This window comes from Jatropha curcas, unplaced genomic scaffold, assembly GCF_041381405.1.
Source record: "Jatropha curcas cultivar XTBG-Jc1 unplaced genomic scaffold, XTBG_Jcur_1.0 HiC_scaffold_214_pilon, whole genome shotgun sequence".
NCBI lineage: Eukaryota > Viridiplantae > Streptophyta > Magnoliopsida > Malpighiales > Euphorbiaceae > Jatropha > Jatropha curcas.
The window spans coordinates 7,179-25,286 of NW_028322415.1; the positions used below are offsets into that span (position 1 = coordinate 7,179).

At 31.9% G+C, this 18,108-nt stretch overlaps 1 pseudogene across 1 annotated transcript; it reads left to right on the forward strand.

The window, feature by feature from the left end:
• Positions 1–11: 11 nt before the first annotated feature.
• Positions 12–17,591, forward strand: LOC149491949 (2-oxoglutarate-dependent dioxygenase 19-like; annotated as a pseudogene). The gene is made up of 6 exons (XR_016319211.1): positions 12–92; positions 2,121–2,340; positions 2,581–2,909; positions 13,032–13,101; positions 15,052–15,149; positions 17,489–17,591. The product of XR_016319211.1 is annotated as a 2-oxoglutarate-dependent dioxygenase 19-like (transcript).
• Positions 17,592–18,108: the final 517 nt, after the last annotated feature.

Sequence of the window (18,108 nt, forward strand, 5' to 3'; positions counted from 1 at the left end):
GATTAATCTAGATGGCAAGGCACAGAATTACCATTTGGAAGTTCATGTTCTTAGTCATCCTCTCCTGGAATGGATTACTGGTTATTACATCTGTGAGTTGTGGTTTTCATATTCTTGAGTTGTCTGTAGTCTCTTTGGAGTTTATATAGCTCCTGTTGTAACCAAAATAAATAAATAATGCCTTGTGGTTTTCTTAGAGTTTGCGTATGAAGAATTATTGAGTGCATCACAAGAATGCAATACATATTTAAATCGAAAGAAATCTTTAAAAAAAAAAAAAAAGAAGAAAGATAAAGAAAGAAAAGCAGTTACGGGAGGGACAGGCATGAATTACCAAGCCAAAATATGTTTTGGGGAAGAATACAATTCCGATTTTGGGCAAGTCCATTAAGGGAAAAAGGACCTGTACATTTTATGGACTAAGGGGTTACTTCCTGCTTCCTAAAAGCATAAAGATTTATTCCAAATAAAAAATCGAGCTTAATTTACTCGAACCTGATCCAACGGCTCATCTTGATTCAACTAATAAAAACTAATTCTTTTGTTAGAATGGAGACATTTCTAACTATTTGGTAATTAACAGCTTGCTTGGAACATGGTGTTTTTTTTTAGTATTTTTATCAAGTAAATCTTTTTGGGATTTAATTGATTCTTCCATTTTTTTTTTATCAAGATACCACGTCAATACAATGAGTTGAAATGACAATTCAACGAATAGAACACTTTTTAAAATGGTAAGGCTATCTAGTACTGTCATAATGCCCGCAGACAGTTTGGGATGGTCCTTATTTTCTTTTTTTTTTTTTTTTTGAATCAAAGAAGAGAACCGATGATTTTATTTCTTTTAACATGGATTTTTTCTATCTGACCTGCATTTTTTTAGGATTCTAAAGAAGAGAATGAATAGTTATTTTTTACCGAACACTTCTAATTTAATAACTATATAAGCTAAAAGTTAATTGCTAACAATTAAGTATTAATAAAATATTTAATAACTACTAAAACAATTAATACTGCGGAACAAATTATATGCAAAAGAGAGAATAGAAGGGTTTAGGGCTTTTCTAATTATTACTTGCTGTTTGGATTTTTTTAGACTTGTCATGAGTTGTAGCAACCAGCAAAGGCTAGATAACCTCTGCATTACTAAGATTAATGTTTATATTATTGAATTATAGTTATGGCTCTCTGCATATATTGAACCCTACACTATAAATATATATAGCTTGAAATGCAATTTTGCGAGAAAGTGACTGCACAACAACAGAATCACCATAACGTATAGAAAGTGATTGTCCAGCGACAGAATCACTGAAATGTAGACTGGTGATTCTTTTTTTTTATTCTAGATTTTTTTTTTCCTAATTAACATTACACAATTGTCCTTAGAATTTCTTCTACGAGAACATTTGATTACCGAAATTTTACAAAAAATAAGATTTTAATGTTTTAGTTGAGACAAACTTACGCACTCATTTTTTTTCCTAGGAAATTCTTATCATTACACAAATATTTAGGATACTTATAGTTAAAAAAAATTAGTGGAATGAATTAAATTTAAAATTAATCATATACTAAGACGTAAATAATCAGTGGCAGCAGTTGCCTCCACTATTCTCATTGTATATTTGTCACTGTAGACATGATAATTCCATATTTTTAGATTTAAAGTCACGTTCTTAATAATATAAAAATTTTAATAGCCTACAGTCTACACTTCGTGTCTATATAATGCAATGGTATGTAATGGTAATATCCACGCATGCAAATCATAAAAATCTTGTCTCTTCTTCCTTCTAAAAATCGAAATGGCAGAAACAGCTTCACTTGTTACCCAGAACCATTTTGAGCTCAATAACATCTCTATATTAACCCCGTGGACTCCATTAATCCAAGAGCAAATGATGAAATCCCCACCTTCGATTACTCTATGCTTGCTCTGAAGATCCTGAAACAAGGTCTAAAACCCTCATAGACCTCGACAAAGCATTGAAGGAGTATGCCCTGCTTCAATGTGTGTAAATTCATAAGAATGTGTATATATGTTCTTTTCGAAATAGGAAATTAATTACCATTTTAAATACTTCTCCTGAGTTGTTTGTTTTTCTATGTTTCTGTAGTTGGTAAATCATGACTTACCAGATAAAATAATTGAAGATGCACTCAAAGGAATTTCTGATTTTTATGATCTGACTGAAGAAGAAAGAAAGGAGTATCAGACAACGGATCCAACGGATAAGATTAGAAGGTGCCTTTTCACCACTAATGGTGAAAACAGAGAATGTCTGAGGGTGGTCCACACCCTCAGTTTCATTGTCCAACAAAACCAGCTGACTTCAGGTAATTATAATTATTTTATTATTAGCCAATTGATGATATTTTTATCTATATTGATGTTTATTCATCTTTGATCAATTTCCCTCTTTTTGTAAAGTAGATCCGCCGCTGGCGACATATAAAAGAACAAAACAATGATTTGAGGGTTCGAATATAGGACCCGAAGAGTTTTTTTGGTTCTATGACTTTAATCACTTGTCTCTTTAATAAAAAATTATAAATTTCTAGCTCTGTCCTTGGCAGCGAAGCATTTGGGGAATATGTGAAAAGATTTAGAAAAATAAATTTGGATTGGCAAGGGCATTTTCGAAGATTTTGGGAATGGAGGATTGTTACCTTGAGAAGGCACTGAAGTTGGAGTCAGGGTTGATGTAGCAGTGTTGGGAGTATATCCACCTTGGTTCGAACTCAAAGGTTCCTACGGAGTACCGGCTCATACCGATACTGGTTTTTTCGTTTCGCTTATTGAAACTGCTCCCATTAGTCTTGATGTTTTAACCTCTAGTGGCAACTGGGTCAAGGCTAAAATTCCTCCTCATGCCATTCTTGTTCTCCTCGGAGATCATTTTGAGGTACAAATACAATTACGCAATTTAACCATGTATTATGACAAATTAGCTTTCTTTTAACTGATAATTATACATCCGCTTTACCTGCAAAGGACTAACTCAAGTAATAAAATACCAATTTCGGTAAAACAAATGAGTCTTTTCCATATAAAGTAATAATTGGCATAAAAGAAATTGTGGGATTCAACATATAGTTCATTCTTTTAGGAAAAGTAATTTTTCTGAACGTGCATTGCACTTGTTATCTATATTATGTGATTTAATTTTCTATTAATATTTTATCTATGAAATAATATTATAAACTGTTATATTATTAAAATCAAAATATTAAAATAGTTTTCCCTTTTATATATCCCTTTGTTGTCAAAACAACAAATTATCTTTTTGTCTAGTTTACTTATCCCTCCTTCTACATTTATAAAAGTATAGGATTTTCAATTTAGTTTAAAATAATTAAATTGTAATACATTTAATTATCAAATATAATTTTCTAGATTTTTAAGTAACAAATTGTAATTTTTTATAAAAATAAATTCTTAGGGTAGATCAAAGCCCTGTCTTTAATTTTTTTTTTACTCACCTGAAAAGCGAGAAATCTAAAATATTGAGTTCGAGTTGCGTCTCCTAGAAGAGATTTTGTTGAAATTGAGACGTATCTTAATTGATTTTGTTGTTGAAGTTGTTGGTGTCTTCTATGTTGCATATAACTTCCTCGAGTGGTTACAGTTTTTCACGTCCACTTCCGAATCGCCAACTCTCTTTGACTGAACGTGGAAAACGTGTTTAAGAAAGAGTGCTTCATGTTCTCTTGTTTTACAGTTTTACTTAACTACAGTCCATACTACTTATGTTTATAAATTTTTACGTGGCGAATATTATTTAATTAATTAATTAAATAAATTTTAAAATCCAAAATTATTAATTAGACCTATGAATAATTTATGGACTTACCATATCAATAATTTCGAGTCCTTTCAATCGCACTTGTTTCCATTAATTTGGTGAATCAAGAGAGAACTATTCTAATTGTGTAGCCCGCGGTGCTAATTTAGTCATTGAATTACCTATAAATAATAAAAAAATACAATGAGTAAAATTCCAGTGCTCTTAAATTCATTTCTTGAAAATCATTGAACTTTTATTTTGTAATAATAAAATCAACAGAACTAAGATTTGGCTCCAAATTTTAGAAAAACCTCACAAAACTTTACTTCAATATTACTAACAATTGGCCTTTGAATCCAGGAGATAAAGAGCAGAGGTGACCAAACGCTCTGTTCGATTCAAGTCAAACTAAACCGAAGTGGAAAATGTTGAACCGGAATTCTTAGAAGTGAAACTAAACTGAAGTTGATATTTAAACCAAACTGAAACTTCATAGGTTTTTGTCTCTCACACACTGCATTTCGGATGTTTTTTGGGAGAAAATGGGTAAGCTTGGTTAAGTTAACCTGAAGTTATATGTGAGACCCACTAAAAATAATATTTTATTTAAAATTTTAGAATTAATTGCAATATAAATATCAAATTAGAGTGCAATTGCAAAGGTAATAAAATTCAGGATAAACTAATATATTAGGCTAACTAAATATATATATACATAGCATATCCGATCATGATTTCAAAACCTTTTTTTTACATTTATATTTTCTTTTTTAAGAAATAAATAACATTAGCTCTATTTTGTTTCTCCTTTTTTTTCCCTTTTCCTTTGAAGATACGTAAAAAAGAAATCAATTTGATAAATTTGATCCCCAAAGATGAGAGCACAAATTTAATCTCAAAAAGTACACTTATTAAGAGAATGGTTTAAAGTTTTTAGATGATGATTAGAAAGCAATTAAATATATAAGTCATGATATCTGTTAAGAGAATAAAAGCTTTTGACTAGTAGCATACTGTCACGACCCATTTCCGTGGGCCGGACCGACACTAGGGCCTAAGTAAGCTTAAAGCCCCCGAGACCCGTAGTAAGCCTGAAACATTAAAAATTTATTATCTAAATATAATTTTAATCATTTAGCCCATATTTATAGGAAAATAAACCTCAAGATTTTATTAAATCTCGATCCAAATTTATCAGCTACAACATTCCACAGTTCGGGCACAATTAACAAGACATCACATTTTTAATATGGGCTCACATAATTATATCGTCTATGTTAATACACGACTAAATGTACGTAAATCCTACAACTGCGGAGTCACTAACTGTTTGATATACATAGCTTCTTATACATGTAGTTACATAGCAAAATAATTATGGAACTAGGAAAACTTCTTTATAGCCCTGCGACGAAGAAACATAGCTTAAACCGAATTAAAGAGAAACTTACTTCCTAAAAATTAAACAAGACATGTGAGTTTTCTAAGGAGCAATAATTATTGCACAACACACGCAGTCACACAAATGTGTAAACATATCAATCTAGTCATCCGACTAGTTATATGCTCACGCAGCCAGTCACACAAATGGCACATACCAGCACTCACAATCATTAACATCTTCATATAATCACATCATGTGGAAATTGGTCTGTGGCGTCACCGAAACCCCCGATGAGCCGTCCTCCCACATGGCCCATCCTCTCACGTGTGCACCAGGGAGCCGATCCCCCATTCTGGCCGACCGGTCTAATCCTCACTTGACTAGCCCTCTCATTGTTTTTCCATTCTCTCTTTTCTTTTCCATACCAACAGGAGGCAACCCGGTCGTCTCCATCAAATCTAGATCATCAGGCGCTCACAATAGGAGGCCACCCTGCGGGCTGCAATCAAATTTAGATTATCAGGTGCGCCCAATAAAGAAGCCAACCTGTGGTTTTCCATATCATACAAATCATAACGGTAGGTGCACACGGGGGCGCCGATCTCCCATTTACCCGGCTAACGGTAATCATAATTAGGATCCATATAACGGTAACGGTCTCACAAACCCATGGTGACCCACTTCATCCCAATTCCACACAAACAAGCATAGCATTATCACAACACAATTAATCAAACATTGCAATTAAATGCAGACATATTGATCAGTTGAACATCGTAATGCAATGCACAATTAGACATCCATTCTCAAATGCAATTAATAATTAAATAAATAATATTAACAATAAACAACAACGATAAAATAAATAATAATAACAATAAACAATGATAATGAAAATAAATAAATAATTGAATGAATAATAATGATAATGATAAAGCAATTAAAGCACTTTATTTATTATGTATCAAATTATAGAAATTATCTAAATAAGCTACTTATTATGTTATTAATTAAAATTAGTCTAGATTCTATTGAAATTTCGGCAACATCTCCCCTAAAAGTCGGACTATCTACCTGTTTAAATATCACAATAATATTATATATTTATCAATCAATGCACACAGGCCATCCGTCGGGCAACTCACAACAACACTTCTCATCCGCCACATTCATAACCCAACATCCGTTGAGCTCTTGCATCAACAAATAATCAACTCACACAAATAATAACTAAGAATTCTTATTTTCATGTCAAATCTTCTAGTTCTGATTATAGTTCATGAAATTTATTTGACAATACTCTAAACTAATTTACAATTACATTATTCTAAAATCCTAAGCCAATTAACTAAACATATTCGGCTATCGCAAAAATCCGCACACTAATCAATTTAATTTATTTACGAAGGACTAAAAATGTTCTACATATATTTAGGCTATTCCAATAACCTATTTTCTTATGATTCAATTTTAATTTACTTAATTACTCAATTAGATTCATTAATTAACTAATTCAGAATTTATACAAAAATTAAGAATTAAGTCTTAGGGCGTACAGATTGAAAATCGGGCAACGATTCCACGACCCGTGCGAAGAGGAGATCATTCTGCCTCTTGGAGCCTCGCCGGAGTTTCGCCGGCCGGTCACCGAACCGCCACAGCCATCGCCGTGCACGGTTACCGGAAAAGCGACTTTTGCCCAGAATTTTACAACATATATACCAAAATACTCGAAATCTCATGGGGACAAATTGTTTTAGCTGAATCTCGAATATCGTAACTCATTTATAATTTATGGACTTACCATATCAATAATTTCGAGTCCTTTCAATCGCACTTGTTTCCATTAATTTGGTGAATCAAGAGAGAACTATTCTAATTGTGTAGCCCGCGGTGCTAATTTAGTCATTGAATTACCTATAAATAATAAAAAATTACAATGAGTAAAATTCCAGTGCTCTTAAATTCATTTCTTGAAAATCATTGAACTTTTATTTGTAATAATAAAATCAACAGAACTAAGATTTGGCTCCAAATTTTAGAAAAACCTCACAAAACTTTACTTCAATATTACTAACAATTGGCCTTTGAATCCAGGAGATAAAGAGCAGAGGTGACCAAACGCTCTGTTCGATTCAAGTCAAACTAAACCGAAGTGGAAAATGTTGAACCGGAATTCTTAGAAGTGAAACTAAACTGAAGTTGATATTTAAACCAAACTGAAACTTCATAGGTTTTGTCTCTCACACACTGCATTTCGGATGTTTTTTGGGAGAAATGGGTAGCTTGGTTAAGTTAACCTGAAGTTATATGTGAGACCCACTAAAATAATATTTTATTTAAAATTTTAGAATTAATTGCAATATAAATATCAAATTAGAGTGCAATTGCAAAAGGTAATAAAATTCAGGATAAACTAATATATTAGGCTAACTAAATATATATATACATAGCATATCCGATCATGATTTCAAAACCTTTTTTTACATTTATATTTTCTTTTTTTAAGAAATAAATAACATTAGCTCTATTTTGTTTCTCCTTTTTTTTTCCCTTTTCCTTTGAAGATAACGTAAAAAGAAATCAATTTGATAAATTTGATCCCCAAAGATGAGAGCACAAATTTAATCTCAAAAAGTACACTTATTAAGAGAATGGTTTAAAGTTTTTAGATGATGATTAAGAAAGCAATTAAATATATAAGTCATGATATCTGTTAAGAGAATAAAAGCTTTTGACTAGTAGCATACTGTCACGACCCATTTCCGTGGGCCGGACCGACACTAGGGCCTAAGTAAGCTTAAAGCCCCCGAGACCCGTAGTAAGCCTGAAACATTAAAAATTTATTATCTAAATATAATTTTAATCATTTAGCCCATATTTATAGGAAAATAAACCTCAAGATTTTATTAAATCTCGATCCAAATTTATCAGCTACAACATTCCACAGTTCGGGCCCAATTAACAAGACATCACATTTTTAATATGGGCTCACATAATTATATCGTCTATGTTAATACACGACTAAATGTACGTAAATCCTACAACTGCGGAGTCACTAACTGTTTGATATACATAGCTTCTTATACATGTAGTTACATAGCAAAATAATTATGGAACTAGGAAAACTTCTTTATAGCCCTGCGACGAAGAAACATAGCTTAAACCGAATTAAAGAGAAACTTACTTCCTAAAAAATTAAACAAGACATGTGAGTTTTCTAAGGAGCAATAATTATTGCACAACACACGCAGTCACACAAATGTGTAAACATATCAATCTAGTCATCCGACTAGTTATATGCTCACGCAGCCAGTCACACAAATGGCACATACCAGCACTCACAATCATTAACATCTTCATATAATCACATCATGTGGAAATTGGTCTGTGGCGTCACCGAAACCCCCGATGAGCCGTCCTCCCACATGGCCCATCCTCTCACGTGTGCACCAGGGAGCCGATCCCCCATTCTGGCCGACCGGTCTAATCCTCACTTGACTAGCCCTCTCATTGTTTTTCCATTCTCTCTTTTCTTTTCCATACCAACAGGAGGCAACCCGGTCGTCTCCATCAAATCTAGATCATCAGGCGCTCACAATAGGAGGCCACCCTGCGGGCTGCAATCAAATTTAGATTATCAGGTGCGCCCAATAAAGAAGCCAACCTGTGGTTTTCCATATCATACAAATCATAACGGTAGGTGCACACGGGGGCGCCGATCTCCCATTTACCCGGCTAACGGTAATCATAATTAGGATCCATATAACGGTAACGGTCTCACAAACCCATGGTGACCCCACTTCATCCCAATTCCACACAAACAAGCATAGCATTATCACAACACAATTAATCAAACATTGCAATTAATGCAGACATATTGATCAGTTGAACATCGTAATGCAATGCACAATTAGACATCCATTCTCAAATGCAATTAATAATTAAATAAATAATATTAACAATAAACAACAACGATAAAATAAATAATAATAACAATAAACAATGATAATGAAAATAAATAAATAATTGAATGAATAATAATGATAATGATAAAGCAATTAAAGCACTTTATTTATTATGTATCAAATTATAGAAATTATCTAAATAAGCTTACTTATTATGTTATTAATTAAAATAGTCTAGATTCTATTGAAATTTCGGGCAACATCTCCCCTAAAAGGTCGGACTATCTACCTGTTTAAATATCACAATAATATTATATATTTATCAATCAATGCACACAGGCCATCCGTCGGGCAACTCACAACAACACTTCTCATCCGCCACATTCATAACCCAACATCCGTTGAGCTCTTGCATCAACAATAATCAACTCACACAAATAATACTAAGAATCTTATTTTCATGTCAAATCTTCTAGTTCTGATTATAGTTCATGAATTTATTTGACAATACTCTAAACTAATTTACAATTACATATTCTAAAATCCTAAGCCAATTAACTAAACATATTCGGCTATCGCAAAAATCCGCACACTAATCAATTTAATTTATTTACGAAGGACTAAAAATGTTCTACATATATTTAGGCTATTCCAATAACCTATTTTCTTATGATTCAATTTTAATTTACTTAATTACTCAATTAGATTCATTAATTAACTAATTCAGAATTATACAAAAATTAAGAATTAAGTCTTAGGGCGTACAGATTGAAATCGGGCAACGATTCCACGACCCGTGCGAAGAGGAGATCATTCGGCCTCTTGGAGCCTCGCCGGAGTTTCGCCGGCCGGTCACCGAACCGCCACAGCCATCGCCGTGCACGGTTACGGAAAAGCGACTTTGCCCAGGAATTTTACAACTATATACCAAAATACTCGAAATCTCATGGGGACTCCGGATCCGTGATCAATTTGGACTGGTGAGCCTTGTTTCTCCGGAAATGGCCCTAACAGTGGCTTCGCCACTGCCGTTCATTGGCGTTTTCCTCAAGCAAGCTTTGTCGCCGAAACTGATGGAAAGAAGAGACCTCGTTGGGAAGAGAGGAGTCGATCAAGGCATGTCCCTCGCCTTGAAGCTGCTGGAAAGGTGTGGATTGCGGTATTTGGTGAGCACGAGTCCAGGAGAACAACTCGTGGAGACATGGACCACCAGCACTAGACGAGTCGACTTGCCACTAACTTTCGTTGAGCGTGTGCCGGAAACGAGGAGAGGGAGGAGGAGCGGCGCTGCTCCTTGCCAGTGCGAGGAAAGAAGAAAGAGAGGAAGAGGAGAAAAAGAGAGGAGAAGATGGGTCTAGAGAGTTCTGGGCCATTTCGGTTCGATTCGAGCCGGTTTGGTCCAACTCAACGATTTGGCCCTACCTTGCTGGTTACGGGGTTCTCACCTGGTTTACAGAATCGATTTGATATATATATATATATATATATATATATATATAATATATATATATATTACGTATATTTAGTTTATTAGTTTAATTAGGTTCTATAACATTCTTCAATTTACTGAATATAATATTAATAATCATAATATTAGATTTTAAGATAATTAATTCATGTAGTAACCACAATCACATTTTCATATTTAAAATACATTAATCGTTAGGGCTCCAATCTAGTTAAACAAATTTCTAAAGGTTCTTAACCCGGTAATTCCGATAATGTGTTTTTGGGCTTGAGCCCAACTCACCATTTAGGCCCAGATTGAAATTGCTCGGTACTTACAGCCTATACCGTCACAAATTCAGATTTTTTTTTGATTTAATTAAAAATTCTAAAATTTCGAAAATAAAATTACGGGGTGTTTCACATACATAATTAGACTACGTATTATATAATAATTTAAAATTATATAATCAAATAGTATTGTATATTACTATTTTTTGACTAGTAGCATACATAATTAGACTATGTATTATATAATAATTTAAATTTATATAATCAAATATTATTGTACATTACTACTTTTAGCTTTGAATATTTAAAACAATCATTCTTATGATATTAAAATTTTATTTAAATCTGAAAAATAATATTTATTTATAATATTAATGATATTAAAATTTATTTTATAATATTTTAAAGTTCTAACTAATTTTATCTATAGGTCATGAGGTATATATATATATATATATATACACATAGCTATGAAGATTAAGTAATATGTTTACATAGGTAGCCATAGGTTTGTCAAAAGTTAAACGTAATTAGTTTGTCAAATTTTAATCTCAACTTAATGCTATCAGTTAAACATAAAAATAAACTATAAATATCAAACTTTTGTATTTGTCTATAAAAATAAAATAAAAATAAATAATATAACGATATAGGGCCCAATTATAAAGAATAACTTGCCTAAAAAGTGCACAAATATATATGCACTAGTCGATAATTGGCACTTCTTAATATTATTGTAATAATTATTGTAGTTAATTATATTATTATTTATAAACTATTATAAATTATCAATTGTTTAGGAAAAAAATAATGAAACTATATGATTCATTAAATAAATCAGTAATGGTAAATATTAAAATATTTTTAATAAGAGAAAATTAAAACATTATATATCTATAATATATATATATATATATATATATAATTTTTTAATTTAATAGATAGAAATGACTTTTTAAAAAAATCATAATTATCTACTTATTTAACATTTTATATATATCTACTATTTTCTATTAATATTAATAAATTTTGAAAAAATAAATTTTGAAAAAATAAATTTTCCAATAAAAAATATATAGATCAAAATAACTTTTAGTTTTAATAGATAGATATAGTTTTTATTGAAAATCAGTAACAACTATCAAGTTATTTAATAATTTGTATACCCATTAATTTTCTATTATATCATATAAATTTTAAGAGATAGATATTTTTGTGAGAAAAAAAAAAAAAATATATATATATATATATACACACACGCACGTTAGTGTTCAAGAACGTGCGACGCATGTTGTTACTCGTTAACATAGCCGTTAGAATGATTATTTATAATTTATTTTTTCATATTTTTTTATTAATTTTTACAAAGATAATATAAAAATTCAATATTTTTAGATATAATTATTATTGTATAAATTAGGTGCAAATGTAACGCCCTATTTTTTTCTGTGTTTAGTAGTTTATCTGTCTGTGAATAGTACTATCGGTCCGGGAGTCGGTATTATTTTGGTCTAGAAAAATTATTATATAGGTAATAGGTTCTATCACATTTTTGGAGCATGCATGCATGGTTTTTATGGGTAGAAAGTAAGTAATGAATATTTTTGGAGAATTTTAGAGAATTAGTGCGTAGTGACTTAAGGTGTGATATTAATGAAGGAAATTAGAGGCAATAGTTGTGTGGATGAAATTTGAAATGGTGTTAGATTAATTAAGGAACTTCAAAGAATTATTTTTATGGAGTAAATTTGAGAATTTTGTTGTGTTACATAATATTTTGAAGGAATTTAATTTGGAGAATATTTGTAGCCATTAGATTAGATTTACATTCAATCCTAGCCATCCAATTTTTATGGAGTAAATCATTATCTCCTCCATTAATTGGGCAACACTATCCTTCTTCTTCTTTTTCCTACGTCTTCTTCTTCTTCTTCTTCTTCTTCTTCTTCTTCAATTTTTCCTTAGTAAACACATCAAAATCACCCATACAACTTGAGTTAATTAAGACATATTAGAGATTGAAGCTAGAGAAGTAATATTTGGTGACTAATTTCAAGGAATTTGGTGATTTTTCCTACTTGGTAAGTGATTTTAGGATAAGGTATTTATGTTGGGGTTTAGAGTTTTCTTTAGCATATACATGCTAAATCATGCTCCACTTCTTCTTTTGTTTGTGTTTTCTTTGTTTGATTTTGAGTGTCTTACATGTAGAGGGTGGAGAGCCTTCCACCAAGGATAAGGGCAAGACCAAAGCTTGAGCTTGTTAAAGCTTGGTTTGAAGGTTAGTGCAATTATACTTTCACTTGTTTAAGTTGTTTTTACATGGTTAGGCTTTTGAATGAATTTTGGGAATTTTGTATGTATTGGTTAACTTGCTGAATTCATGTTAGATATGTTCTGCCGTGAGATTAGAACTCATTTTCGACCCCTTTATACTCCCCATCTGTTTCTGACTTCTTCATGAAAGTTGCAGCTCTATTTCTTAGCTTTCCAAAACATATTTTTATGTCTAATTCCAGTACTTGTAGCTCAACTTATGATTTAAATACCAAAACTGGTTCTGTTATGGTGTCTTACCAGTATATCCGAAATCATTGTCCATTTTGACCACATAAATGGCCAAATAACGTCTTATGTTCTTCATAAAAGTTTTAGCTTTACTTCTTGTCTTTCCAACCCATCTTCTTGTGTCCAATTTGGCGATACATAGCTCAACTTATGGCTAAAACACCCAAACTGACTCTGTTGTGACAGGCTCCAGGTATTACTCAATTGAGTGCCCATTTTGACCACTATAATGACATTATTAGGTTCTGAGTTATTCATAAAAGTTGTTTCCCTGTGTCTTGAGAATTCTCTCGTTCTGGATTGGTTTCATTTGAGTGTTTGGTGAAGTAGGAATTCAAGAAACATTGGACTTGGTTCTGCTGAATCAGGTCTGATCTGTTGGTCTGTTTCTGAGCTTTTGTTTGCTATCTTACTCTTTGATCTGGGCTGTGGTCCCTTCTGAACATTTGTAGCATTTTGGCTTAGCTTTCTAATGAATCTAATTTCATTCAATTTGGAGACCCATAACTCAAATTATGTGTTAAAAACCCAGCAAAGGTCAAGTTTATAACAATGCTGAAAAGTTCTTGATTTATGTACTTTTATATTATATTAAGTATATATATATACATTTATAGTGTTTTGAGTAAAATATTTGAACTGATGAGTACTAAATGAAGAGGTTTTGATTAAGAATTATTGCTTTTGTGAAAGAATGCTTTTGATTTAGGCTCTACTATGCATGATTGAGACGTAGTATGATGAGATGGATTTTCTTATTGTGAAGCTATGATCATATGCTAGGGTTATCAACCCTTATAAATAGGCGGACGCGCTTATTTGTGTGATGGGGTGGTGCTTTCATAGGCCACGGTGGTGCTTTCATAGGCCACGATTGTGTGATGGGGGTGGTGCTTTCATAGGCCACGGTGGTGCTTTCATAGGCCACGAGTATGTGATGGGGGTGGCGCTAACATAGGCCACGATCAAATCTGCTTATGTTCATTCTGTATGAGTATGAGTGTAACGCCCCATTTTTTTTGTGTCTGAAATAGTAAGTTATCGGTCTGTGAATAGTGCCATCGGTCCGGGAATAAGTATTATTTTGGTCCGGAAAAATTACTATCTATGTGTTATATTTTATTTAATATTTTTGGAGTATGTATACATTATTTTTATGGGTAGAAAGTAAGTAATGAATATTTTTTTGGAGAATTAGAGAATTAGTGATATGATTATGTTGTTTCTTCACGCCTTCGCGCCCTTCTTTTTCTGGCGTCCCTTTGCTGGTGTTCTCTTCCTTCCGGCCCTTCGCGGCCTTCTTTTTCCGGCTTCCCTTTCCGCCTTTTTCTGGCGCTCCTCTCTTTTTGAAGGAATTTAATTTGGAGAATATTTGTAGCCATTAGATTGAATTACATTGCTCAATCCTAGCCATCCAATTTTGGTGAAAGGACCAAATTACCCTTTAGTCAACTCCATTATTTGAGCTAACATATTTTCTTCCTTCTTCCTCTCCATCTAACGTGACCTTTCTTCTTCTTCTCTTCTTCTTCTCTTCTTCTTCTCCTTTAGGTCTTCAATTTTTACTTCCTAAACACATCAAATACACTCCATTCAACTTTGATTAAGTACTTAATCTTTGAGATTAAAGCTTGAGAAATGATATTTGGTGAATAATTTCAAGTAATTTGGAGGACAAAGGGTGGAGAACTTCCTACCAAAGACAAGGGAAAACTAAGGCTTCAAGAGTTTGATTTAAGCTTGTTAGAGCTTATGTTTAAGGTTAGTGTTCATAAACCTCTTACTTGTTTCAATTTTTGATTTTGTGAAGTTTATACTATTTTGTGAAAATTGGGAATTTTATATGAAATGATTTGATTATTGAATTTTGGTGGTATAAATGTGTTCTTGGGAGATTTCTAAGCATGCTTATATTTGAATTGATAAGGAAAACAATTTCTTCTTCATTCTTCAAGAGTGGCAGAACCCATTGATGAATAAGGCCTTAAGTTTTCTTGTTATTATTTGTGGATTTATGATCTTAAGATGATATTTGATGAGTATTTAGTATGTGGTAGAAATCTCTACCTTGTATATGATTTAAGTAAGCTGAAATTAGGAAAAAGTGTTATTGGGTGTGATTAAGGACTGTTTTTCGATCCCTTTCATTTCCCATTAGTGTCTGAGTCCTTCATGAAAGTTGTAGGTCTGCTCCTTAGCTTTCCAACCCATCCTCTTGTGTCCAATTTGGATATATATAGCTCAACTTATGGCTGAAACACCCAAACTGACTCTGTTATGACGGGCTACATGCATCACTGAATTGAGTGCCCTTTTTGACCACTATAATGATAAGATTATGTTCTGAGTTCTTCATGAGAGTTGTTGCCCTGTGTCTTGAGACTTCTCTGGTTTTGGATTGGTTGATTTGAGTGTCTGGATAAGTAGAACTTTGATAAACATTGAAATTAGTTCTGCTGAATCAGGTCTGGACTGTTGGTCTGTGTTCCTAGCTTTTTTTTGCCATCTTAAAGATTGATCTGGGCTGTGGTCCCTTCATAACATTTGTAGTATTTTGTTTTAGCTTTCTAATGAATCAAACATCACTCAATTTGGAGACACAGAACTTAAGTTATGTCTTAAAAACCCAGCAAAGGTCAAGGTTATATTAATGCTGGAAATTTTCTATGTCATGAATCATAGGTTTATTTGGATAAATGAAGGTATGAATTATGTGTGATGAAGTTCTCTTCATTCTTTGTATCCTTTAAGATTTATTTGACAAAAATAAGACATAAGTTTGAAAAGTGTTGTTGTGGATATGTTTAAATGGATATAAATTGGAAAGGTGTGAAATTGATTTAGATAATGCATGATGAGGCTTGAAATTGATACTTTTGTGCATAAGAGTTGTGTTAGCATGCTTGATTGGAGAAGGAAATTCCTCCCCTTGGTACCACCTTGGTGTAGTAAAGCTTACTTAATTATTTTATATATGACATAAGTATGATTATTTGATAACTTTTATATGTTTAGAGTTTTAACAAAGAAATGGGTATTTAAGGTGTATGTGCTTTGAATTTGGAATAAGGAAAATATGATTTCATTATGACTTTAAGAAAGTTTTAAAAGAAAAGGGATTTATGATAAATTTTCTATATTAAGTAATTATGTTGAAGTATATGAGTTACTTAAGTTCTAAAGTAAGCTTACATGTATGATTTCATATGATAAGAAATTTCTATGTTCAGTAATTATGTTTAAGGATGAAATTTTCAGTTACTACGTTCTAAAGTAAGCTTACATTATGAATTTAAGAAGACTAAAGAATAAGACAAGTTTTATGATAAGTGTTATGAATTAAGACTTAAAACAAGGATTTGGGCTCTACTATACTTAGTGTGAATTTGATGCGTGATTTGAATTTATTCTGTCTGATGAGCATGCTCGGCATTTGATTGCCATTCTGATAAGAAGCTATGATCATATGCTAGACACTGGGGTGTCTTCTGTTCTGTTAGGGGGCGGACGCGCTCTATATGTTCTGAAAAGGTTGGCGACCTAGGGCCATTCTGAATCTGTATCTGTAAAACCTATCTGCTTCTCTTTCTCCTAAGTGTATGCGAGCCCTATGGAAATATCTGTAATACAATTAAACGAATGAGAATCATATTATTTTAGTAAACATTACTTTGGAATTACTGATTATGTTATCAAATGAATTTTCAAAGCTAATATTTTCGGTACATGGTATTAAAAAATAAAGAGTATATGTATTGGTATAATGTTTAAGTAATGAATTTATGATTTGAAAGAATTAAATTATTTATGTGATTAATTATAAGTTTATTTGAAGGAACCAAAGTATTTATGATGATAAAATGTCTTAAGTAAAGGATTTATGGTATAAAGAATTAATTCTTTATGTTATTAATTACTAGTGAATGTGCTATTTGTTTGCTATAAATGGAGAATGTATGTTGAATTTTAATGCATTTATGATTGTAAATAATTTTATGAAATTTGTTTTTAAGTAAGTTGTCATCGCAACTTTGGTAAGTATGTGAATTATGAGCACCACTGAGTTTTATACTCAGCGCGTCGATTTTTATCACGCGTAGGTTGAAGATCGTGGTTGCTACTTGAAGATTGAAGAGTAATATCAAAGCAGAAGTGACTAATTTGGTAGTAGTCGATTGAGATTTATATAATGAAGAATGATGGGCATGTATAATTGGTTACATTTTCAGATATTATGTTATTTGAAATATAATTGAAGTATGTAATTACAAAGTATTTTGATGTATATATTTGGAGAGAAATAAGATTTATTAAATGATTGAATATGAAATATTTGAAGTCAGTTGATATGATTAGTTCATTAAGACTTGATAGATATAATGAATGCAATTAATTGATGGATCTAAAATACTATTGAGGATTTATTCAATTATGAAAGTATAAAAGTGTTGTTATGTTATAAAGATTATTTGGAGAGGTTGGAAGTTTAGAGTTTAATTGGAAGTATTTTGGTATTCACATGTTTGGCGAGCTCAGTTTTTAAAAGGATATTCTTACAATATTTCTGTAGGAATTTTCCCAATGTATATAAAAAAATGCAAGGAAAATGAAATGAAATTGCTATTATAAAAATAAAAAAAAATTTACTCGCTAAACTTGTGAATACTCAATTACTTCTAATTCATAATTTTAGTTTTATGATTTATATGTTAAGTTAAGA